The 26,435-nt window shown below is 43.6% G+C and overlaps 2 pseudogenes; one reads left to right on the plus strand and one right to left on the minus strand.

Annotated features, from left to right (window-relative positions):
- LOC120366114 (glyceraldehyde-3-phosphate dehydrogenase pseudogene) overlaps nt 1–26,435 on the plus strand; it is a 448,321-nt pseudogene that overhangs the window by 308,563 nt on the left and 113,323 nt on the right.
- LOC101043433 (ADP-ribosylation factor-like protein 8B pseudogene) lies at nt 15,071–15,635 on the minus strand (annotated as a pseudogene).

Genomic DNA, 26,435 nt, shown 5'->3' on the forward strand with positions numbered 1-26,435 from the left:
TGTGTGTGTGTGTGTGTGTGTGTGTGTGTGTGTTTGTGGGTGTTACAGTGCCTGGCACCTTGTAAGCACTCAATAAATAATAGTTGTTATTCTCATTATTTTCATTGTTCATTGTTATCCCCATACCGTAGTTTGCCCAACCTAACTCTCATCCCTGTCTTCTGGTTTGTGGCCTAGATCTGCCTTCTCTTGTCAATACATATATTTTTTTTCTCTCTAGAAGTGAATCCCAACCCTGGAAGGACTCCCAGGTCACTGATGAGTGTTATACAGATCTCCCAGAATCAGGAGTTTGGTCTGCCTGATTTTTCATTTATTAAACGTATTTCCAGGTGGATTTTTGTTGCAACGCTCACCAGTTTTCATCTAGGACTTGAATATAGGTAGTATCCCCTGGGAGACTCAATAAAAGATGGGGGTACATGGGGTGGGGTTAGAGGCTGGACTCTCAAGTTAGCTGGGCCTGACCTGGCACTCGCTGGCTGTGCTTCAGTTTCCTCAGCTATAAAATGGGGAGTCTTGGCCAGGTGCAGTGGCTTATGCCTGTAATCCCATCACTTTGGGAGGCCGAGGCAAGCAGATCACTTGAGGTCAGGAGTTTGGGACCAGCCTGACCAACATGGTGAAGCCTTCTATCTCAACCAAAAGTATTTTTTAAAAAACTAGCCAGGCATGATGGCACATGCCCGTAATCTCAGATATTTGGGAGGCTGAGGCAGGAGAATCAATTGAACCCTGGAGGTAGAGATTGCAGTGAGCTGAGATCTTGCCACTGCACTCCAGCCTGGGCAACAGACCAAGACTCCGTCTCAAAAATAAAATAAAATAAAATAAAATAAAATAAAATAAAATGGGGAGTTTATCTCTTTCAGGGATGTAGCAAGGATTCCATGATATAGTGTCTGGCAAGCCCATGTGCCTGGCACAGAGTAGGTATGAATGATGTCAGTTTCCTTCCCTCTTGGACCCATCACCAGCTTGAAATACTGCCAACAGCATTTTAAAAGAGGGGTCCCATCTCTGAAGAAGTGGCAAGGCGCCCCCTCTCCTGTTGCCCCTTCTGCTTTCTCCCCATCCACTCCCGCTTTTGATCTGAGGAACCTTTGTCATTCTGAAGTTGGGGGTGGGAGGCTGTTCTGAAGGCCCCATGTGGCCCTCCCTGCTCTAACGCCATTTGGTCAGGAGCCAGGCTTACCCTTTAGAAAAACACACCCATTCTGGAAACTACCACTTAAGGAAAAACTTTCAAAAACAGCAGTAAAGATTATTACGGGCCCGCAGGGAAAACTCCAGAACTTGGATTGTCTAGGTTAAGAAAGTAAAGGTCAAGAGTGAGCTGCTGAGAAACAGTATTTGAGGAGGCAGAGCCAAATATTGACAGGTAAGTATATGCTGTAGATTGAGAGGGGCGAGGGGTAGGGTGTTAAAAGGGTCTTGGCAAGTCCATCGATGAAGGAGCCTCACGCCTGTAATCCCAGCACTTTGGGAGGCCGAGATGGGTGGATCACAAGGTCAGGTGTTCAAGACCGGCCTGGCCAAGATGTCGAAACCCTGTCTCTACTAAAAATATGGGCTGGGCATGGCGGTGCATGCCTATAATCCCAGCTGCTCAGGAGGCAGAGGCAGGAGAATCACTTGAACCTGGGAGGTGGAGGTTGTGGTGAGCCGAGATCGTGCCATGGCACTCCAGCCTGGGCAACAAGAGCGAAACTTAGTCTCAAAAAAAAAAAAGAAAGAAAGAAAGAAAGAAAAGAAAAAGAATGCCGAATTATAAACACGACATTACTAGGATCCTTCTTGGGATTTAAAAGTAGTTTGTGCAGGTAAGGGGCCCTGCCCTGGGACTTAAACTCTGCTAACTTCACAGTGAATTTACTTCTAGCCAAGGGTACAACAAATGATATGATAACACCGGTTAGGGAAATGGTCTCAGAGCTCGATTGCTCTGAAAACGTCTTCTCTTCCTTCTTCCCCTAAGTAATACCTTCTCAGCCTGCAAAATGCAATGCAAGGCCTGCCCTCCACTCAAAACTCCCACCAGATGTGGTCCTTCCCCACCATGGTGGTTTCATGCTTCACGTTCATGCCTGTACCTATCACACACTCATTCATACCACTCCCTTTGTGTATTAGTCATCTCTTGCTACGTAACAAGACCTATACCCATTCATTCTCTCAGTTTTAATGGATCAGGCATCCAGGCATGGCTTAGCTAAGTCCTTGGTCAGCGAAGGCTGACCTGTTTCCTAGCTCACATGATTGTTGGCAGAATTCGGTTCCTCACAGGCTTTTGGACTGAGGCCTCAGTTCCTCAAGAGCTGCTGGCAGGAGACCTCCCTGGGTTCCCTGCCATGTAGCCTCTCCATCTAGTAGGTGTGGCAGCTGGCTTCCTCAGACCAAGCAAATGAAAGGGCAAGAAAAAGAGAGAGAGAGAGAGAGAACTAGCAAGATGGAAGTCACAATTCTTTGTAACCTAATCACAGAAGTGACATCCTATCACTTTTGTCATATTCCATTCATCAAAAGCAATTCACTAGGTCCAGCCCATATTCATGGGTAGGGAATTACACAAGGGCATGAATACCAGGAGGCAAGGATCACTGGAAAAAAGCTGCCTACCACACTGTCACTCCTTCCCATTACCTGTGGCCCGGCCTACCTCCGCCATTCCATTATGAGCCCCTTGAAGACAAGGACCACATTTTACTCTGGGCTTCTTGTGCTTGTTAAGTGAATGATGATGAATAAATGAGTGGTTAGTTACGCAAGGTGGCAGAAACAGAAACAAAAGCAAGTGTATCATTTTACTTAAAAGAGATTGCTATTTATCATTTTTCGACCCAGCCATTTCACTTCTGGAAAGTGAAGAATGTAATTACAAGAGTATATTAAGAAGCTTAGTTAAGGCCAGGTACGGTGGCTCCTGTCTGTAATCCCGGCACTTTGGAAGGCCAAGGCGGATTGATTACTTGAGATCAGGCATTTGAGACCAGCCTGGTCAACATGGCAAAACTCCATCTCTACTAAAAATGAAAAAATTAGCTGGACATGGTGGCACATGCCTGTAATCCCATCTACAAGGGAGGCTGAGGCACGAGAATCACTCGAACCCGGAAGAAGGAGGTTGCAGTGAGCCGAGATCGTACCACTGCACTCCAGCCCGGGTGACAGAGTGAGACTGTGGCTCAAAAAAAAAAAAAAAAAAAAAAAAAAAGCAGCTTAGTTAAAAGGTAGTCCGTTATAGCATTGGTTATAATAGCAAACAGCCCTCTCAGAAGCAAAAATAAAAACAACTACTTGAGTGTCCAATGATAAAGGACTGATTAGCTGCTAAGTTATACACATGCAGTGGATATTCTGCAGTCATTAAAATGAAAAATGCTAAACAATATTAAATGGCAGGGAAAGACGCTTATACTATGGTTTTTTTCGTTTGTTTGTTTGTTTTTGCTTTTTTGAGTCAGAGTCTTGCTCTGTTGCCCAGGCTGGAGTGCAATGGTGCCATCTCAGCTCACTGCAACCTCTGCCTCCTGCATTCAAGCAGTTCTCCTGCCTCAGCCTCCTGAGTAGCTGGGATTACAGGTACCTGCCACCATGCTTGGCTAATTTTTGCATTTTTAATAGAGACAGTTTTCACTATATTGGCCAGGCTGGTCTCTCGGCAGGCTGGTTTCAAACTCCTGACCTTGTGATCTGCCTGCTTTGGCCTCCCAAAGTGCTGTGATTACAGGCGTGAGCCACTGCGCCTGGCCAGTACTTTTTTTTTTTTAATGTTACAAAGCAGTGTATGCATTTTATCTTTACACAAAGTTAATATACATGTTAAAATAACTGGGGCAGATACTACTTCGTCCAGGGCCTGATAGCTAGGCTGGTTTTCTCCTTTCAAATCGGAGACCCTTGCTGCAAACAAGTTCCAGCAGATCCTCAGTCAGGCCTAGAACATCTGAGCTTGATCCCTTCTTTGTATTTATTGGAGTTGAAGGTATTAGAGCAGCACTGTATTTCTTGAGTCTGGCACTGTTCAATCCACATGTTAGTTGAGACAAAAAGAATTACCCAGAGGCCAGGTGTGGTGGCTCACACCTGTAATCCCAGCACTTTGGGAGACCAAGGTGAGCAGATCACATGAGGCCAGGAGTTCGAGACCAGCCTGGCCAACATGATGAAATCCTGTCTCTACTAAAAATACAAAAAATTAGCTGGATGTGGTGGTGTGCACCTGTAATCCCAGCTACTCAGGAGGCTGAGGCAAGAGAATCACTTGAACTCTGGAGGCACAGGTTGCAGTGAGCTGAGGTCGCAGAACTGCGCTCCAGCAAGGATGACAGAGTGAGACTCAGTCTCAAAAAGAAAGAAAGAAAGAAAGAATAACCCAGAGCCCTGGAACAAACTGGGTTCCAATGATCCATCAAAGTTCTGCTCAGTGAATGCGGATTATAGCAAACTGAAGAAAGAAGGTCCAGATTTGTAAATGAAATGTCTCACTATTAAAGCTGCTTTCGAATGAAGGTCTTGCTGAAGTCATCTGCACAATTTTCCATTTAATCAGGAAATATTTCTCCTCTAAATACATGAAATCATGTTGATGTAATGTGTTGGCAAGTACATTGATTAATAAATAAATGAAACTTGAAAAAAATTCTGGAAGGGTTAAATCAGTTTTGAACAGCCATGAAGTTCAGATAAGCCAATTTTAAGTTGCATTAAACAAACAGGTGTTTTGGTTTTTTGCCTTACTCATATAATAAGATGCCTGGAGGCAGGCAGGCAGATTCTGGCCCCAGTTCATTTGTTGTTTCTTTTTTGTTTTTTGTTTGTTTGTTTGTTTTTTGAGTCAGAGTCTTTCTCTGTCACCAGGCTGGAGTCCAGTGGCACAATCTTGGCTCATTGCAACCTCCACCTTCCGGGTTCAAGTGATTCTCCTGTCTCAGCCTCCTGAGTAACTGGGACTACAGGCATGCACCACCATACCCAGCTAATTTTTGTATTTTTAGTGAGACAGGGTTTCACCATATTGGCTAGGATGGTCTTGATCTCTTGACCTCGTGATCCACCTACCTCGGCCTCCCAAAGTGCTGGGATTACAGGCGTGAGGCACCGTGCCTGGCATGGCCCTAGTTGTTTCTAGCTCAGTATCACCACTTTTGGCTTTCCCCTGTTGCTTGTCATAAGATGGTTCCCCCAGCTCCAGGCATCTCACTCACATTCAAAGCAGGAAGAACAGGTACGGGGATGCCCCAGTCATGGCTGACTCTACTAGGAAAGCCACAGCTTTCCTAGAAGTCCCCCACCAGACTTCCTTAACTCTCCCACTGTCTGAGTCATATGAACATTCCCAGACACAGGAGAGGCTGAAGACACTAAAAACAGAATTTCATGATTGATATTGAAAAGTATGATTTGTGCTCCAAGGCTGGGCACTCAAACAAACTTGGAGTTCTGTTAAGGAAGAAGGGGAAGGGATCAACTAGCGGTTAACCCCTTTAGACAGGGCACAGTGCTTCTTATTTTGTCACAGTCATCTCACTCCTTTTAGATTGCTTTACTCAGTTAATCACCTGCCTAGCCCCTGTGAAGGCATTTTAACCTTTTAATGCTTGGATACAAGGCTCAGAGTTAGAAAGCATGAAAAGATTGCTAATTATCTCCATTATCCATTATTTCCCCCTTTCTTCTAGTAATAAAATAACTTTCACCCCAAGATATAGCAGGGTATATGGCTGCCCAGTTCCAGATCATAGTTCATGGTCACTGTTGCCATGGTAGCTATCTGGGTGTGACCATCACAGTTCATGGTCACTGTTGCCATGGTAGCTATCTGGGTGTGACCATGTAACTAAGTACTCACCACCGGAAAATGTATAGATTGACGTGATCATCCCTTCTACATTATTTCCTAAAATGAAATTGTTAGCCATTTACTTCCTCTTTCCCTGACTTCCCACAGGCTTGGATATAGATGCTTCAATGGTATCCTTGGAGACCGCAGAGCAACAAGATAGAAGAAACCTGTATCCACAAATGACTCCCTGGAGCAGAGCCCCTTATGCACCTCTGCACTCATCCTGAATCACCCATATGCTTAAAGAGCTAAACCAACAACAAAAGACAAAAGGAGAAAAACAAACAAAATCTGTAAAACAAGAGATTCAAAATAAATTTAGCTGGGCCATGGTGGCTCATGCCTATAATCCCAACACTTTGGGAAGTGGAGGCAGGAGGATCACATGAGCCCAAATGTTCACGACCAGCCTGGGCAACATAGTGAGACCCTAAAGTAGCTGGGCATGTTGGCCCATGCCAGTAATCCCACCTACTCGGGAGGCTGAGATAGGAGAATCACTTGAGCCTGGGAGGTTGAGGCTGCACTGAGACATGATCCAGTCATGGTGGTGAGCACCTGAAGTCCTAGCTACTCAGAGGCTGAGGCAGGAGGATTCCTTAAACCCAGGAGTTTGAGGTTACAGTGAGCTATGATCACACCATGGTACTCCAGCATGGAAGACACAATGAGATCCTGTCTCAGTAATAAATAAGTGAATAAATTTATTCTGTATTTTTTAGCCTCTTTACTAAAGCAGCTTATTCTGTTCCTTAACTCATATATGAAAAAATAACTTCATTATGCCATCGGGCTGTTGTTAATAGTTTAAAACAAAAAAAGGAGGTTGGGAGCTAAGATGAAAAAAGGGAGGAGTCATATAAATGGAGGAATAGGTGATGTTTTTATAAAGACCTGCATTACTGGGGAGGCAACTGAATAAATAGGCAGGACAGAAGCCCTGATGGGCTCTGCTTTGGAGTTAATACGGTTTGGCATTGAAGCAAAATACAAAGACCAGAGTGAAGTGGAACCATTGCAGCCTACATACAGCAGGAAGGCCCATGGTTTAAGAAGGATCTCTGTAGATATGAATTAGATGGGAGGACCATTAGTCAGGGTCTTTAGGTTGCAAGCAACAGAAAACAACTCTGACTTGCTCAAACAAAACAACTAATTTACTAGAAGGACATTGGGAAGACCAAAGAATCTAAGGAAGATCTCAACAGCCAAGGCCACGGAAAGGATAAGATGCAGGTAGGCTGGGAGGCTGAGGCAGGGGGATCACTAGGTCAGGAGATCAAGACCATCCTGGCCAACATGGTGAAATCTCATATCTACTAAAAAATACAAAAATTAGCTGGTCGTGATGGCGCATGCCTGTATTCCCAGCTACTTGGGAGGCTGAGGCAGGAGAATTGCTTGAACCCAAAGGCGGAGGTTGCAGTAAGCTGAGATCGCGCCACTGCACTCCAGCTCGGCACCTGGCAACAGAGAGAGAGACTCTGTCTCCAAAAAAAAAAAAAAAAAAAAGACACAGGTAAACTCTGGGAATCCCACTTACAGAAACTTGGGGTTACCCTAGTATGCAGCAGAACCACCTACAGGGGTTTCTAAAACACAGATTGCTGGGGCCTATCCCCAGAGTTTCTAATTCAGCAGGTGTGAGGTGGGCCTGGAAATCTGTATTTCTAACAAGTTCCCAGATGCTGTTGCTGCAGGTCCAGGGACCCCCTTATGAGAAGTACTGCTTTAGAGGAAACATATCAAATGACTCAGCTCCCACTTCCTTCCATCCCTGAGAGTCTCCACAGTTCCAAAGTCCTGAGAAAGTCCAGCTGACCCAGGATGAGTCACTCCTGTGGTCAGAGAGGTGATTGGCAGCCCTGTGAGTGTCACATGGGGTGGGGGTGGGGGAAGTTCCTCCAAGGAAGGAGTGCTGGACACAAGACTAGAAGATGTCCTCAAAATGGTAGTTGGGCAAGCTGAATGCACAACTCTCTCCATCCAGAGCAAGATGTGCAGCAGCAACTTCTCCTCTCAGGGCAGAATGTTCCAGAATAGAGAACTGGAGGCAGGACGGGGTGGTAGGGAGAAAGAGAAGGTAGACTCCTACAGATCATTATCTCTATCCTAACCTTATTTTGTTTTCTTGTCAAGAGAGGACACTCCTGCCCGCTAGAGACCAGTGATCAATTTCACAGTAGCTTTGCTGACTATGGAAGCCCTGAGGAGTCAGTAGACCTTGTGTTGAGACCCATTTTGACCAGTTAGGCCACGGCCCAGGACAACATGTCATCGTGTGTGTTATAGCTTTTTTCAGCTACAGAGAGATTAACAGAGACAGTTCCTGAAAAGCCCAGTATCTCATTTTTGCATCATACTGTATATGCTCCTTTAGGGGAGAAGAAACTTCCTTCTACCCTCTTAGGTTCTATGGCAGGCGTAAGTATTAATATCAAACAGACATAAAATAGAGTAACACAAGAAAGGCATATGAATTTTTAAAATATTTTATGTATACACAGGAGTCAGAAGGAAAGTGAAAACCCAAAGAAGTAATCAGGCCCAAAAGCTTACCTGCCTTTTTACATAAAGAATAATAAATTGGTGGGTGATGTGAACTGATGTCTGAGCCACCTACAAAGAGAACAACGATAACAACAACAAGAAAAGAATGACAGGCCGGGCGCGGTGGCTCACGCCTGTGATCCTAGCACTTTGGGAGACCAAGCTGGGTGGATCACCTGAGGTCAGAGGTTCAAGACCAGCCTGGCCAACACGGGGAAATCCTATCTCTACTAAAAATACAAAAATTAGCTGGGTGCGGTGGCAGGTGCCTGTAGTCCCAGCCACTCAGGAGGCTGAGGCAGGAAAATCACTTGAACATGGGAGACAGAGGTTGCAGTGAACCAAGACTGTGCCACTGCACTCCAGCCTGGGCAACAGTGAGAGACTCCACCTCAAAAAAAAAAGAAGAATGACAAATGGTGGGGATGTGACAAGACAAAGAGGCTTGGACTAAAGGCAGTTAATTGTGGGACAATGACTAGGAAATACATGGGGTTGAGTAGGTCATCTGTACAGGCCCACTGCACCATCAATCCCCAGTCTTTGGTGATGGAAATGTTCTCTTCCTGGTACAGAGAGGGCACCTTTCTCATGGGAAATTTTATGATCTGCTTTTAGGTAAAAAGATAAAGTTCAGAGGGCTCTTCCTGCACCTGCTGTTTCTCAAGTACCTTCAGCTCAAAATAATATGTCAAAGTGGCATATTTTGGGGTGGCATGTCCTGAACCCCTTCACTAACAGTGAATTTTCTTCTTCAGAAAAACTTGGTAGTGGCCAGGCACTATGGCTCACAATTGTAATCCCAGCACTTTGGGAGGCCAAGGCAGATGGATCACTTGAGGCCAGGTGTTGAGGACTAGCCTGGACAACATGGTGAAACCCCGTCTCTACTTAAAAAATACAGAAATTAGCTGGATGTGGTGGCACATACCTGTAATCCCAGCTACTTGGGAGGCTGAAGCAGGAGAATTGCTTGAACCTGGGAGGCAGAGGTTGCAGCGAGCCGAGATGGTGCTACTGCACTCTAGCCTAGGTGACAGAGTGAGACTCTGTCTCTGGAAAACAAAAAGAAAAACCTGGTAGAGAAAAAAATATCTGTTAACCTAATTAAACAAGCCTAGAGTTGTGTAAGCTGAATTGCCAGCTATGAAATGCTCTTAAAATTTGGCTCACCTGAGCTTACAAACAAATATGATTTCAAAGAGTATGTTAAAACCATTACGTTAATATTTACACAGCAATCAATGTGATACACTATATTAATTGAATAAAGAATTTAAAAACCACCCCTTCAATAGATGGCTAAAAACATTTGACAAAATCTAACAGGATAAAAACGTTCAACAAACTAGGGAGAAAAGGGACCTTCTCAACCTCCTAAAAGATTAAAGGATGTCTACAAAAACCCCCAGCTAACATCACACTTACTTGCGAAAGACTGGATATTTTCCCCTAAGATCCCTTGCTAAGAGCAGTGGTTGCAGGGGCTGGTAAGGAGGAATAGGAAGTGACTGCTAGTGGTTATGGGGTTTCTTTTTGAGGTGGTGAAATTAGTGGTGGTGGTTACACAACTTTGTCAGTGAATATACTAAAAACCATTAAGGTTGTGGTGGCTCACGCCTGTAATCCCAGCACTTTGGGAGACCGAGGCAGAAGGCTCATTTGAGCCCAGAAGTTCAAAACCAGCCTGGGCAACATAGTGAGGCTTTGTCTCTACTTTAAAAAAAAAAAAAAAATTAACTGGGCATAGTGGTGCACACGTGTAGTCCTTGGCTACTCAGGAGGCTGAAGTGGGAGAATCCCTGGAGCCCAAGAGGTTGAGTCTTCAGTGAGTCATGATTGCATCACTGCACTCCAGCCTGGTCAACAGAGTAAGACCCTATCTTAAAAATAAAAAAAATAAAAAAAAAAAGAAAAAAGAAAAAGAAAAGAAAAGAAAAAAGAAAGAAAAAGAAAAGCCAATGAAGTGTAGACTTTAAAAGTTACATGAGAGAGAGATCCAAGATGGCTGATCACTAGCAGCTCGGGATTGTAGCTCCCAGTGAAAGCGCAAAGGAGAGGACGCCACACCTTCACATGAATTCTTGTTGCGCACGCACCAGGAGATTCCCAGCGGAGGAGCCCCACGGGTCGCCAGCGCGACTCTTGTGACCGGCGAGGCGGTTTTGCCGCGCCTCGGAGCGTTGGTTCTTGGTGCAGAGTCAGAAAAGCACCATCAATCTTAACGCCGCTGATTTAGTCGGCACAGTGGGTTGCTCAGATTTCGGCGCTGAGAATCAATCAGTTGGACGTCCACTCAGAAACCCAATTACAAAGACGGTAATTATAAAGACCACATGGATAAATCTACAACGAAGGGAAGAAAACAGCCAAAAAAGGCTGAGAATACCCACGATCAGAACGCCTCTCCCTCAGCAGGGGATCACAGTTCCTCATCAGCAACGAAACAAGGCTTGATGGAGAACGAGTGTGTTCCAATTACAGAAGCAGGCTTCAAAATGTGGATAATGAGAAACTTCTGTGAATTAAAAGAACTTGTTCTAACACAATCCAGAGAAACTAAGAACTTTGAAAAAAGGTTTGACGAAATGTTAACAAGAATACACAATTTAGAGAGGAATATAAGTGAATTGATGGAGTTGAAAAACACAATACAAGAACTACGTGAAGTATGCACAAGTTTTAACAGCCGAATTGATCAAGCAGAAGAAAGGATATCAGAGGTCGAAGACCAACTCAATGAAATAAAACAAGAAGACAAGATTAGAGAAAAAAGGATAAAAAGGAACGAGCAAAGTCTCCAAGAAATATGGGACTATGTGAAAAGACCTAATCTACGCTTGATAGGTGTACCTGAATGTGACGAAGAGAATGAATCCAAGCTGGAAAATACGCTTCAGGATATTATTCAGGAAAATTTTCCCAACCTAGTAAGGCAAGATAATATTCAACTCCAGGTAATACAGAGAACACCACAAAGATATTCCTCAAGAAGAGCAACTCCAAGGCACATAATCGTCAGATTTACCCAGGTTGAAATGAAGGAGAAAATACTAAGGGCAGCCAAAGAGAAAGGTCAGGTTACCCACAAAGGGAAGCCTATCAGACTTGCAGCAGATCTCTCAGCAGAAACCCTACAAGCCAGAAGAGAGTGGGGACCAATATTCAACATCCTTAAAGAAAAGAACTTTCAACCCAGAATTTCACATCCAGCCAAGCTAAGCTTCATAAGTGAAGGAAAAGTAAAGTTTTTTGTGAACAAGCAAGCACTCAGAGATTTCATCACCACCAGGCCTGCTTTACAAGAGCTTCTGAAAGAACCACTACACATAGAAAGGAATAAACAGTATCAGCCTTTCTAAAAAAAAATACCAAAAAGAGCATCAATATAATGAAGAATTTACATCAACTAATGGACAAAATAGCCAGCTAATATTAAATGGCAGTATTAAACTCACATATATCATTGTTAATTCTAAATTTAAATTGACTAAATCCCCCAATCCAAAGACAGACAGACAATTTAGATAAAAAACTAAAACCCATCAGTATGCTGCATCCAGACCCATCTCACATTCAAGGATACACAAAGACTCAAAACAAGGGATGGAGAAAGATTTACCAACCAAGCAGAGAGCTAAAATAAATAAATAAAAAGCAGAAGTTACAGTTTTTGCCTCTGATAAAATAGTTGTTAAAGCAACAAAGATCAAAAGAAGCAAAGAAGGACATTCTATAATGATAAAAGGATCAATGCAACAACAAGAAGAGCTAAAGATCCTAAATATGTACGCACCCAATACAGGAATACCCAGACATATAAGACTAATAAAGAGACTTAGACTCCCACACAATAATAGTCGGAGACTTCAACATTAATATTAGACAGATCAATGAGACAGAAAATTAACAACGATATCCAGGACTTGAACTCAGATCTGGAACAAGTAAACGTAATTAACATTTATAGAACTCTCCACTTTAAATATACAAAATATACACTCTTATCAGTACCACATCATATCAACTTAGAAGTTTAAACGAAATGTTGGTTGGCCCCTTGTTTGTTATTCTCTTCCCTCATTTTATTTTATGTCTCCATTATTAAGGACAATTATAGGCATACCCATATTTAGACTGCATTCTAGCCCGGGCAATAAAGCAATACCCCCATTCTCTCTCCCTCTTCTTCTTTCTCTTTCTTCCTCTTCTTTATTCTTTTTATTATTCTTTTTTTCTTTCTCAAAAAAAAAAAAAACCCATAAAATAAATAAATAAATAAATAAAAGTTACATGAATTATATCTCAAAACTACCTTTTTCATGGGGGGTGGGCAGGGTCTTTTTCTGTTGCCCTGTTGGAGTGCCACTGTTGGAGAGCAGTGGCTCAATCTAGGCTCACTGCAACCTCCACATCCCAGTTCAAGCAATCCTCCTACCTCAGCCTCCCTAGTCGCTATAACTGTAGGTGTGTGCTACCACACCTGGATAATTTTTGTATTTTTAGTAGAGACTATATTTCATCATGTTGGCCAGGGTGGTCTCGAACTCCTGACCTCAGGTGATCTACCACCTCAGCCTCCCAAAGTGCTAGGAATACAGGCGTAAGCCACCACACCCAGCCCAAAACTGCTTTATACATATAAAGCACACACACACAAAGCAATTTCTGACTCTAATTTTCATATTTTTATTAGAGACAGGGTTTTGCCATGTTGGCCAGGCTGGTCTTGAACTCCTGGCCTCCTATAATCTGCCTGTATCGGCCTCCCAGCACGCCTGTATAATCTCAGCACTTTGGGAGGCCAATGCAGGCAGATTACCAGGGGCCAAGAGTTCAAGACCACTGAGCCCAGCCCTATTATTCTGTTCTCTTTAGCTTACAAAAACTGGTGAGAAAGAAAGACCAGTCTAAGAATTTAATTTTGTTAAAGAAAAAAAAGCCCTGTAATTTCAAGTTTCTGCTCCTTCTTTGTGGGGCTTAAGGACAAAGATTTGGTGTACTTAGTCCTTTGTTTAGAAGGGCACTTTAATAAGTGTTCTCTGAGTCAGTCTCTACTAAAAATACAAAAAAATTAGCTGGGCATGGTGGCACACGTCTGTAGTCCCAGCTACTCGGGAGGCTGAGGCAGGAGAATTGCTTGAACCCAGGAGGCGGAGGTTGCAGTGAGCCAAGGTCGCACCATTGCATTCCGGCCTGGGTAACAAGACCAAAACTCCATTAAAAAAAAAAAAAAAAAAAAAAAAAGTCTAATGGCACCAGTCAAAAGAGTGCCAAACCTTACATCAATAAGAGAGAAGAATAAAAAATGTGTATTTGTTTATAAGTATCTTTTGTGCTGAAAGTCAGCTTTATGATTGGATATAAAAAGTCATGAGTTAGAGGGCCATGCATCAGTACTGATTTCATGATTGGAGATGGAACGAACAGATGGTTGAACAAAGTCTGACATTCTTAACAGGTTTCATTATATTAGGTGGAATGCTCTAAATTCATGAAAGCTTTTGAGAAAATCTTCAATTCTCAACGCCTTAAAAAAGTATGCTGAGCCAGGAACAAAAAACAAAATATGGAAAATAATGACCTGGACAGATACAAAACGGCATGCTTTAGTTCTTCCAGATCCCAACTGCCATCAGGTGATGAAGAGTTCTCAGAAAGCAGAATGCCTTTCATATTCATCAGGTAGAATCTGATCAGTGTAAAGAACCAACACTGATCTGGTGCCTCTGCTCACTTTCTGCAGACCATTTTGGATTCCTAAGATTTACGTAATTATACATTTCACATGCATCTATGTGATAAGATAAACAATATGTCTACATATATCCTATATGAGTCATTCAGACGTAAAGGTTTTCTAAATAGTGTGTGTGGCACTAGAAACTTCATGCTGTATCAAGTCAGTGTCAGTATTAAGCTACTGGACTCTATAGTGAAATATTATAGGTAGACATTTACTGAAAAACAATATAAAAATCTGACCCAGAAAGATCAGAACGGAAATGTGTGCAATTTTCTTGATTTAAGATGGTCAAAAATGCGTGGGTTTTTTTTTTGTTTTTTGTTTTTGTTTTGTTTTTGTTTTTGTTTTTGCGAAATCTCACTCTGTTGCCCAGGCTGGAGTGCAGTGGCGAGATCTCAGCTCACCACAACCTCTGCCTCCCAGGTTCAAGCAATTCTCCTGCCTCAGCCTCCTGAGTAACTGGGACTACAGGTGTGTGCCACCATGTCCGGCTAATTTTTGTATTTTTAGTAGAGACAGGGTTCCACTATGTTGGCCAGGCTAGTCTGGAACTCCTGACCTTGTGATCTGCCTGCCTTGGCCTCCTGCCTCAGCCTCCTGCCTCAGCCTCCCGAAGTGCTGGGATTACAGCTGTGAGCCACCATGTCTGGATTTTTTTGCTTTTTTTTTTTTTTTTTTAAAGCTCTGCAGATGGTTTAAGGCATGTGTAAGAAACCTTTCTGTGTGTGCTGACTTTATCATGACAACTCTAGCTGATTCTTTATGAAGGATTAGGGATACTCATTTTCAGCAGTGCACATGAGAAATAAACTCTGAAAAAGGCAATTCCTTGGGCTTAAGAAGGACCGTATTCTAGCAATTACATCAAAGGAACGGACAGTAATTCTAGGATTATAGCCAAGAAGGAATGGAAGACTTCAGGAGATGCTTCAGCTTCTAGATTTTGAATGCTGAATAAGCCACTGAAGTGCGATATCTGTATTATCCTTTTCTTTGCAAGAAATTGAATAGCAGCAAATTTCTCTATCCTGAATAGCAGACAGATTCCTTCTTTCAATTACTGTAGCTGTTTCTCATCCAAGGTGTTAGGAAGATCTCTCTTGTCCTCAAGCAGTAGCACTGGAATTCCTTGCAACTGTGGTTTATCTAGAAGATTATGTAGCTCATTTTGGGAAGCTTCTATCTTTTCATGATATGCAGCATCTATCAAGTCAATAAACAGCCTTGACTCCTCTGCAATACTGCTCCCATGTGCTTCGAAATCGGGTTTTGTTCTCCTATGCCCCAGATCTTTATTGAGACATTACCTTTAGTTACCTTCCTCATGTTGAAGCCCACTGTGGGTATCAGAGCTTCACTGAATTGACCTGACATGATTACATTAACGAAAGTGGTCCTGCCTGAGTACTGCAGCCCCACAAGGCTCAGCTCCATCTCCTCCTTCCAGAAGAGCGAATGGAGCCAGTCCGGCAGGCGGGAGATGAGCGCCCCAATTTGTTAAAAACATAAAATCTACAGGCTGAGCATGATGACTCATGCCTGTAATCCCAGCACTTTGGAAGGCTGAGGCAGGAGGATTGCTTGAGCCCAGGAATCCAAGACCAGTCTAGGCAACAAAGTGAAACTCTGTCTGTACAAAAAAAATTTAAAAATTAGCCAGGTGTAGTGGCATGCATCTGTAGTCCCACCTACTGGGGAGGCTGAGCTGGGAGGATCACTTGAGCCCAGGAGGTGAAGGCTGCAGTGAGCTGTGTTTGCACCACTGTGCTCCTGCCTGGGTGACAGAGCGAGACCCTATGTCAAACAAACAAACAAAGTCTACAAAGTGCAATAAAGTGAAACGCAATAAAACAAGGTATGCCTGTATACAGAAAGATGTGTGTCAGTTATATGCAAATATTGCACTATTCTACATCAGGGATTTCAGCATCCACATATTTTGGAAACATGGAAGCACTAGAATCAGTCCCTGGTGGATATCAAGGGCTGACTGTGTATTCATTCAAGCAACAACAAGAGAGCCTCATTACTGGAGTAACAGTCAGGGACAGTGATTGAGCAAGAGCCATATCACAGTGGGGCTTGGTAAGGAATTCGGATATTATTTTAGGAATTAGGCATAATGAGAAACTGGAAACTACTGAAAGGTTTTTTGTTTTGTTTTGAGACAGGGTCTCACTCTGTCACAAAGGCTGGAGTGCGGTGGCACAATCACAGCTCACTGCAGCCTTCACCTCCTAGGCTCAAGTGATCCTCCCACCTCAGCCTCCCAAGTACCTGGGATTACAGGAATGTGCCACCACACCCCACTAAATTTTTATTTTTAGTGGAGATGGGGTTTCACCATGTTGGCCAGGCTGGTCTCGAACTCATGACCTCAAGTGATCCACCCGCCTTGGCCTCCCAAAGTGCTAGGATTACAGGTGTGAGCCACCATGCCCCACCATGAAAACTACTAAAAGGTTTTGTGCAGAGAAACAACACAATGCTTTTCAACTTTTTTTTGAGACAGGTTCTGGCTCTTCCACCCAAGCTAGAGTGCAGTGGTATGATCAAGGCTCACTGCAGCCTCATTCTCCTGGGCTCATGCAATCCTCCTACCTCAGCCTCCCAAGTACCTGGGACTACAGGCATGGGCCACTATGGCCTGCTAATTTTTTGTAGAGATGGGGTCTCACTATGTTGCCCAGGCTTACAATCTTTGATTTTTTAAAGACAGTGTCCCACTCTGGGCTGGAGTGCAGTGTTGCCATCAAAGCTCACTGCAACCTGGAACTCCTTGGCGCAAGCAATCCTCTCACCTCAGCCTCTCAAGCAGCTGGAGTGGCAGGTACAAGTCACTGCACCTGGCTCAACAATAAAATCATACATTATTAAAAGATTACTCTAGCTGCTGTGTGAAGAATGGATTGCGTAGCGGGTAAGGGGAGAAGTGGAGAGAATGCTGCAATATTCCAGGTGGGAGAGAATGATGGCTACAACCAGGGCAGCAGTGGAGGGGGTGGTGAGGAGGAGTAGGAGTCTGAATTTATTTGGAAGGTTTCGGTTCCTGGTTTTAGTTCTTCATGAGACCTATCTACTTCCTGCCCCTGAGTTCATCCAAATTTCCCCCTTTTTCCTCCCCCTAAATTTCCTTTCTGCTTAGGCTAGTGTGTGGGAAGGATTCTTTTATTTGCAACTGAACTATCCCAACTAGATACCTTGGCTCTCCAGACTAATCTAATTCACCACCACCCATGACATGACCTGGTGGCCTGTGTTAGGCATGCTCCCTGTGTTAAGCAAAGTGTTTTCTCTTGTGAGTAATACACACAGGAATTAACAACCCGCTGTGGGTAACATTTCTTCAAGAGACTTTTCAAAGGAAGCAGTCCAAGATTTATTTAATGATGTGGGAAAAATACTTAAATCATATGTCACCTCCAGCCGTGCCTACCTCAGATAAGAGGTAGAGATAATGGTAAGAAGTGCTGGCCAGGCGTGGTGGCTCATGCCCAGCCTAATATTTCTTAAACACCTAGAATCTGCCAGAAGCTAGGGAGACAACAATGACAGAGACAGATGTATTCCTTGCCTCCATGGAGTTTATATTTTAGTGAGAAAGACAGACAGTAACAAGTAAAAATGCCAAAGAAGAAAAATGCAAAGCAATGCAAGTGATAATCTAATGAAGGAAAAAAACATGGAGCTGCTCAGATGGAGAAAATATTAATTATTGGGAAGTAAAATACAATTAGCTTGAACTCACAGCCCTTGAAGAGTGAGAAACAGAGTCCCTCCAGTATTTCAGCATGTAGTTGAGTATGGAGGCCAATGAATGTCTGGCTTCTGGTCTACTCTAGCTCCAGTTTCCTTCTCTTGGATTCTTAGCTCCCTGCCACCAACCAGATTCCTGGGATGAACAAGCAGAATATTGAGAAGCTCGTAGTACTACCTGGTTCTGTACTTGAGCCCACTATCAGCATTTTTTTCTGCCAGATCCCTTTCCACCATTTGTGTCCACCAGAGCGGGCTTCCTAGGGTTGATAGCAGACTGAATCCTCCCTAAGCTGGCCACTCCCTCTTGTCTAGACCTGTCTTCAGTGTATGGGGCAGAATAGGATAGGCGTTCAGAATCCCTACCTGCCAGGTACTATATAACCAGAAGCAAGTGACTTAAGTGTCTCTATGCCCCAGTTTTCTTTCTTTTTCTTTTCTTTTCTTTTTTTTTTTTAGACAGAGTCTCATTCTGTTGCCCAGGCTGGAGTGAGTGCAGTGATGCGATCTTGACTCACTGCAACCCCCACCTCCCGGGTTCAAGCAATTCTCTGCCTCAGCTTCCCGAGTAGCTGGGATTACAGGCACCCACCACCATGCCTGGCTCATTTTTTGTATTTTAGTAGAGATGGGGTTTCACCATCTTGGCCAGGCTGGCCTTGAACTCCTGACCTCATGATCCACCCTCAGCCTCCCAAAGTGCTGGGATTACAGGGGTGACCCACCGCCCCTAGCCTTTCTAGTCTTAAAATGGGATTATGAATATTCTTAACCTCATAGAGTTGATAGATGTAAAGCAGTTAGAGTCATGCCTGGCATGTTACTAAATGTTAGCAATCATTCTTATTTAGCACTTGTCCATGCAGGCACTGTGACAGCTGCCTTATATACTGAATCGTCTCAAGGTCATGCAAGGCAAGTGGTATTACCGCATTTGCAGACTGGAACACTGAGGCTTAGAGTGGTCAAGGCCCTGTTTCGCTCAAGTTTCCACAATTAAGAAGTAGCTGACCTGGGATTCAAACCTTGGAAGTGATACTGAATATTCGCCACTCCTTCCTCCACATTATTTTCTGCCTCCCCTGGAGACGAGTTTCACACTTCCTTTCCCCAGCCTCTTTTGGTCTTGGCTGAATTCATCCTCCTTCCAAGACACATTTTGCCAGTCAAGCCTTGTAGGTCCATGAAGCTGATTCTTTTTAAATGTAGGCCCCTTAGGAGATGACCTCACCTCAATCTTCCATCCCCTCATTTTATACAGAGTAGTCTCAGCATCTTCTATAATTTTCTACAGAAATTAAAGTTTCTCTTCTGAATTATAAAGTCATGATAAAATGTATCTTACAAAGGACATAGAAATTGATTTGAAATCTAATCAAAAGTTTATCTCAGCTGGGCACAGTGGCTCATGTTTATAATCCTAGCACTTTAGGAGGCCAAGGTGGGCAGATCATCTGAGGTCAGGAGTTTGAAACAAGCCTGGTCAACACAAAAAAATTAGCCAGACGTGGTGGCACATGCCTATAAATCCCAGCTGAGGCTGGAGAATCTCTTAAACCTGAGAGACGGAGGTTGCAGTGAGCCAAGAATGCACCATTTCACTCCAGCCTGGGTAGCTGAGAGAGACTCCTTCTCAAAAAAGAAAAGAAAAGAAAAGTTTATCTCAAATGTTAAAATCATGATTACTCTGGAGCACTTCCACATTCCAGATCTACAAGTGTCAAAGCTAAGGGAACTGAACAAGATACATAGAGCTGTATATCTCAGAAAAGAGAAGTAGCTGCAGTTGACAGGAAGAGCAACATCCTCAATCTTCAAGATATTTACAAAGTTTGTGTATGTTTTTCTCTTCCTAAGTTCCCTCTTCAAAGAAAGTTATTCCTCCCCAGTTCCAATAAATTTTGCTGACCAGCTCAACCTGTCCACTTTTGCTACTAAAGGGACAATAAATAAGTCAGCTATGAAGCACCTTATATATTAGTAAAAGCTAAAAATAATTATAGCAGTCAGTACTGGCAAAGATATGAACAAAATAGTATTTACATAATTTGCTGGTGTTGTCGTAACTGTCACTACTGTTTGAAAAACACTTTGGCAATACCTTTTACCCGGTGGTAATTCCTTCCCCAGAACTTACTCTAATTAAATTATAATAAAGAGGAAACAAAGTAGCAACAACCTGGAAATGACCTGCAAGTCACAAGTGTTTTGAGCACTTACTTTGTAGCAGGTCCTAAATGTTATACGCTCAACACAAATAATCTTATTTAATCCTCAAAACAATTCTAGGTGGTATATGCTATTTTATTCCTTGTACACCCAATGGGGAAACTGGGACTACAGGAAATAAAGTAATTTACCAGGGCTCAACAGCTATAGGGCAAGGGAAGGTTTAAATCGTTGAAGAACAATGAAGATACAGAATTCTTTTTCCTTCTACAGTAGTGTATGAAGAAGGAGCAGGAATAGCCACTACTCAAGCCTCTACAATGTGCTAGAAATTGATCTGAAATTTCATCAAAAGTTTATCTCAGCTGGGCACAGTGGCTCATGCCTGTAATCCCAGCACTTTGGGAGGCCAAAGTGGGCAGATCACCTGAGGTCAGGCATTTGAGACCAGCCTGATCAACACAGTGAAACCCCATCTCTACTAAAAATACAAAAAAATTAGCCAAACATGGTGGCAGGTACCTGTAATCCCAGCTACTTGGGAGGCTGAGGACGGAGAATCTCTTAAACCTGAGAGATGGAGGTTGCAGTGAGCCAAGAATGCACCATTGCACTCCAGCCTGGGGTAGCTGAGCGGGACTCCATCTCAAAAAAAAAAAAAAAAAGTTTATCTCAAATGTTAAAATTATGATCACTCTGGGGCATTTCCATATTTCAGATCTATAAGTGTCAAAGCTAAGGGAACTGAACAAGATACATAGAATATATGTATATATATACTATAGATTGGTTGTCTCATTAAAGCCTCCCATCTTCAAGACAGGGGATCAGTAGACTCTTTGACAAGTGTGGAAACTGATACTAAGAGAGGGGAAGTGGTCAGCTCAAAGTCAGACAACAAGTGATCACTGTCCTGGAATCCTAGCCCAGTGTGTCTGATTCTAGAGTCTGTAGTCCTTCCGATATTTTGAGTCTGTCTTTGTAGCAGGTCCTATGTTATATACTCAATACAAATAATCTTATTTAATCCTCAAAACAATTCTAGGAAGTATATACTAGTCTTTTATAAATATGGAAACTAAAGTCAACTCAGGCATGGGGTATGCTGGGCTGGTGGAGATGGGGAGGATGTTTGACTGCTGAGCCTAGAGGACCCTGACCTAGCTCCAGAGGCACTTCCTGGGAAATCAGGCAGTCCTGGGTTTGGGATCCAAGGAGGAGTGGGAACTTGGTATGGCCTTAGCAGGTCTTTAACTGATGCAGCTAAGAGATAGGTAATATACAAAGTCTGAGGCTTTGTTTAGTCACAACTGAAGAACTAAATAGGAAAACTGAGGCGGAATGGCAATCAAGTACTATAGCAGTATGGGAGAAGACAGCAGCATTGTGATTTGTGGGTTTTTTAAAAGTACCCTCCAATGCTCCATGGCCTTTTCTTTCTTTCTTTTTTTTTATTCAACTTTAAGCTCGGAGTTACATGTGCAGGATGTACAGGTTTGTTACACAGATAAACGTGTGCCATGGTGGTTTGCTGCATAGATAGATCAAGCCACCACCTAGGTATTAAGCCCAGCATTCATTAGCTATTCTTCCTGAGGCTCTCTCTCCCTCCACACTCCATGGCCTTTTGTGTGTCCACAACCGCTTTCTCCACAGGCGAAAAGGAGCAAGATCACAGACCATGACAACATCTGTCCCCTTTCTGGGGATCACCCTCCTGTCCACCAGCCCATAAGCAAATAGATACAGGAGGCAAAGGCAAAACTGATCCTGGAATCTCCCACCCCATCTAGCCACACCCCATGCCCTTGCTGGACTTGGTCCAGGATGTAAACTGGGTGGGCTGACAGGAGAGACCTTGAAGGGAGGGGCTAGGAAGGCTGAGGAAGCAGGTCCAGGGGAAGAAAGCTCATCACAGACTTTTTCTCTGTCCTGGGATGTTATCACATGAGACAAGAGGATCCATCCACATCTCCAAGTCTCTTGCCCTCTGTTCCCTGAAGCCCACAGCACATCTTTCTCTCCTTCCTGTGTAGATTACAAGGAGACCTGGGAGGGGGTTGCACGGCAGGGTACAGATGAGGAAAACTGGGCTCGGACTTCTGTTCCACCCACGAGAGCTGTTGTACCTTGAGTCACTTTCCCAGCAATGAGAAAACCTAGAGTGCATCCAGGGGTGAAATCTTCCCGAGGAAAGCACTCAAGATGGTTGATTCACTCCCCTGACTGCAGAATGAGGTGTCAAGATGTGTGCTTCTAAGAACCTTGTCAAACAGATCAGACTCACTTTGGAAAGACAGTGCCTCCACCCCAGCGGCACCATCTCCCACACTCAGTCCCAGCCCAGCCAAGGTGTGTGAAAATGACCAGATTCTGGGGTACCTAGGGCAAGAAGAATGGGGAGCATTAAAATACCCAGTACCGGCTGAGTGCGTTGGCTCACGCCTGTAATCCCAGTACTTTGGAAGTCCAAGGTGGGCAGATCACCTGAGGTCAGGAGTTCCAGATCAGCCTGGCAAACATGGTGAAATCCAGTCTCTAATAAAAATACAAAAATTAGCCGAGTGTGGTAGGAGGTTCCTATAATCCCAGCTACTCAGGAGACTGAGGTAGGAGAATCACTTGAACCTGGGAGGTGGAGGTTGCAGTAAGCCAAGATTGCGCCACTGCACTCCAGCCTGGGTGACAGAGTGAGACTCCATTTCAGAAAAGAAAAGAAAATACCCAGTACCTACAGTGGTGTCAAGAGCTATACAGTCTCATGTAATCCTCTCTGCCCCTCTAAGATCTTGAGATTCTTCACTTTCACCGTTTCACAGGTGAAGAAAGGTATGAGTTCAGATTCTTTGCATTGGAATCAACAATTCTGTGAAGTGAGCTGTTCCCAAAACATGGGAGAAAGGGGGTGTTAATTTTAAAAATCAAAATGTGTGGCCTGGAATCCAGGGACATGGATAATAATAACAGATAATGTGGCTGGGAGCAGTGGTTTATGCCTATTATCCTAGCATTTTGGGAGGCCAAGGTGGGCAGATCATTTGAGATCAAGAGTTTGAGATCAGCCTGGCCAACACGGTGAAACTCCGTCTCTACTAAAAAATACAAAAATTAATTAGCCAGTCATGGTGGCACATGCCTGTAATCCTAGCTACTCAGGAGGCTGAGGCAAGAGAATTGCTTGAACTTGAGAGGCAGAGGTTGCAGTGTGTGGAAATCACACCACTACACTCCAGCCTGGGTGACGGAGTGAGACTCCATCTCAAAAAAAAAAAACAAAAACAAAAAACAGAAGATAATATTTACTTAGTACTCACCATGTGTCAGGTATTATTCTATGTCTTTACTTAATCCTCAGGGCAACCCCGTGCAGTAGATAATAATGTCACTCCCATTTTATATAGGTAAGAACCAGGTCACAGAGAAGTTAAATGACTCACCCAGGGTCACACAGCTACTAAGAGGCAAGACCAGAATCTGAGTCAAGGTAGTCTGGAGCCAGAGACTGTGCCCTTAACCATTTCACCAGTGGTTACCTAGCTACATGTCTAGCTGTCTGAGAGGCAGCTGGGCCTAAGGAATAATCTGGAATGAAGGTTTTATTCTGTTCTCTTGCTGCATATCAGCTCTCTCTGGTGGAAAATGGTCATAGGCAGCTCTTGAGTTCCTATCTCCTCTGTTTAAGACTAAGCCTGGAATTCCAAATTCCCAGGAAAGGGACTCCAATAGGCCAATGCGAGTCAGATCCATATCCCTAATCCAATCAGCCAGGCAGGGTTGAGGGAGACAGATTCACATGGTTATAGAAACTCCATTGTATCAAGCATGTGACCACAGCAGGGGCCATTACCAGAAAGATGGGAAGGGTGCACTGAAAAGTCACCACAAAGGTTTTCCACTGCAGGAAACTGAGGCTCAGGGAAGTTGAACAATTTGCTCAAGGTCACTCAGAGTAAATGAAGCCCAGATTCTAACTCATTTTGTTTTTTTTTTTCCTCCAAATCTAGGTCCTTTCCTCCATACCACGCAGCCTCCCCCAAAAAGGGAGACATCTTTAGTTAGATGCCTAAGGTAAGTTCACAAATCAATTTTCATTCAATCAGTGTTAGTTAAACACCTGTTACGTATCAGGCACTGTTCTAGGCACTGAGGTTACATGAACAAAACAGATAAAATCTTGTCTGAAATAAAGACAAGGTAAGAAGCAAAAAATGACAACAGATAAAGAAGACCTCGGCTCTCATGGAGTTGACATTCTACTGAATCCCTTGCGTGAGGACAGAGGCCAATCCTCAGGAACTGCTCCTTCAGCTGGGTCCCAGATGGTGTGAAACATGAAAAGAACTTGAGATTTTTGTTTGTTTGCTTGCTTTTTTTTTTTTTTTTTTTTTTTGTATTTTTAGTAGAGACCTCAGCCTCCCAAAGTGCTGGGATTATAGGCGTGAACCATCGTGCCCAGCCAGAACTTGAATTTTGATGTCTGTCATAGACATCAGCTCCTTTTATTGGCATGACCTATTCCCTTGTAGATTTCACAAGTGACACCGATTCTTCACCTTTCTCTATATCCACATCCTTTGTCACAAAACTTTGTCACAAAACTTTTGCATCACTCTGATTCTGAGTTTAGTCATGTGACTTGCAGTGGCTCACACTTGTAATCCCAACACTTTAGAAGGCCGAGGTGGGAGGATCAGTTGAGCCCAGGAGTTCGAGATCCATCTGGGCAACAAAGTGAGACCCAATCTCTACATACAATAAAGTTAAAAAGAAATTAGCTGAGCACGGTGGTGCATACCCGTAATCCTAGCTACTTTCGAGGCTCAGACAGGGGTGACACCAGTGGACTCAGGGAGGTCCACAAATGTCAGTGGGACCTTGACCCTGGCCAGTGTCCAGGTTCTTGACACTATCACAAGAAGGAATTCAAGGATAAGTCAAAAAACAGTGAAAGTAGTCCAGGCGTGTTTGCTCACTCCTATAATCCCAGCACTTTGGGAAACTGAGGAGGGAGAATCACTTGAGGCCAGGAGTTCAAGACTAGCCTGGGCAAGATGACGAAACCCTGTCTCTACTAAAACTACAAAAATTAGCTGGGTGTGGTGGGGCATGCCTGTGGTCGCAGCTACTTAGGAGGCTGAGGTGGAAAAATTGCTTGAACCCAGAAGATGGAAGTTGCAGTGAGCCAAGGTAGCCCCACTGCCCTCCAGCCTGGGTAACAGAGTGAGACGCTCTCTCTCTCTCTCTCTCTCTTTTTTTTTTTTTTAATAGAGACAGGTTTCACCATGTTGTTCAGGCTGATCTTGAACTCCTGACCTCAGGTGATCCACCGGCGTTGGCCTCCCAAAGTGCTGGGATTACAGGCGTGAGCCACCACACCCAGCTGACCCTATCTTAAAAAAAAAAAGTGAAAGTAGGGTGATTTACTGAAAAGTGTACACACTCAAGAGAGGGGAGTATGGGTTGAGTCAAGAGAAAACGTCACACAGCGGAGTTTGGCATTTCTACCTATATGGATTTCTTTAACCAAGAGGTTGAATATTCATTATTCATTAAGATTCCTGAAAAAAGATTTCTCAGAATGGTGGTGTCACTCATTTTTATACCAAATATGGGTATTCTCAGAACTGCCACAGTGCTGGTGGATGTGTAATTTGTATGTTAATGAGCATATAATGAGGTCCTAGGAGAAACCTAGGTCAACTCTAGTTTCATGTTGGGTCCAGTTGGTCTCAGCCAGCTTGGCCCACACCCTGGTTTTTCAGAGTCTTAGCCCCTAGCTTCTGCAGCTATTTCAACAGTTTCCTTTTGCTAGTTATGTGAAACTGCTGCCTGGAATTTTCTGTTCTCCTGTGACCAACTTGTATTAATACTGTCTCATGAGAATTGTTTGAGCCTGGGAGGTCAAGGCTGCAGTGAGCTGCAGTCACACCGCTGCACTCCAGTCTGGGCGACAGAGCAAGACCCGGTCTCAAAAAAAAAAAAGGCATGCAATTCATACAGCATTTTTACCTAGCAACCTCCACGTCGTGAAAACATCTTTGCAAAAATTTTAACAGTGAGAAAATTATGACAGTGAAAAGAATCTGATCTAACCAACCACCATCTTACCTTTAACCTCCAAACGGCCCTTGGTCATTCCTGGACTTGGGCCAAGCTAACTTTGGGAGAAATTTAGCTTATAACTTAAACGAAAATAGCCCTTCTCCCAAACAAAATCACCTTGGAAAAACTAATGAAAGACCACCAGCTTAGGCAGATAAGAGAAGCCTGAATTCTGCTAAGATGTAGGCATAAATGATTACCAGCCATTATTCTGGAGGTCACAAGATTTGCAACTTCCTCAATTACTCCTGCAGATAACATCGTTAT

This window comes from Saimiri boliviensis, chromosome 11 (assembly GCF_048565385.1).
Source record: "Saimiri boliviensis isolate mSaiBol1 chromosome 11, mSaiBol1.pri, whole genome shotgun sequence".
Taxonomy (NCBI): domain Eukaryota; kingdom Metazoa; phylum Chordata; class Mammalia; order Primates; family Cebidae; genus Saimiri; species Saimiri boliviensis.